The following is a 338-nucleotide window of genomic DNA, read 5'->3' as shown; positions in this document are numbered from 1 at the left end:
TAGCGTAGGTTCAGATACACATTGTTGTAGGGAAAGGTGTATTGGGGGGGGGGCGGCAGGTTCGTTGATAGTGCTTATCGTAATTGGATGCCTGCGGTATTATCCGATTTGTCACGTCAGGATGCACTTTTGGCTCATGACAGGCGGCGCTCCGATTCCATGGTTGTGGCAGATCTGGTGTCTTTCATTCCTGCCATTGTTTGTGTGCTGTGACAGGAGGCAGTATTGTGATGTTGGGTGCACCACTGTGTAGGACATGTGTGGGTGTTCGTGGCTTAGCTGAGCAATGTGCGGATGTCGGAAGGGTGGGATATTGTGTTTTCTGGGTGGACCTCCCG

Source organism: Schistocerca serialis, unplaced genomic scaffold (assembly GCF_023864345.2).
Source record: "Schistocerca serialis cubense isolate TAMUIC-IGC-003099 unplaced genomic scaffold, iqSchSeri2.2 HiC_scaffold_145, whole genome shotgun sequence".
In the NCBI taxonomy this organism is placed as follows: domain Eukaryota; kingdom Metazoa; phylum Arthropoda; class Insecta; order Orthoptera; family Acrididae; genus Schistocerca; species Schistocerca serialis.
The sequence above is the reverse complement of the archived record's forward strand: the minus strand, read 5'-3'. Positions refer to the sequence as shown.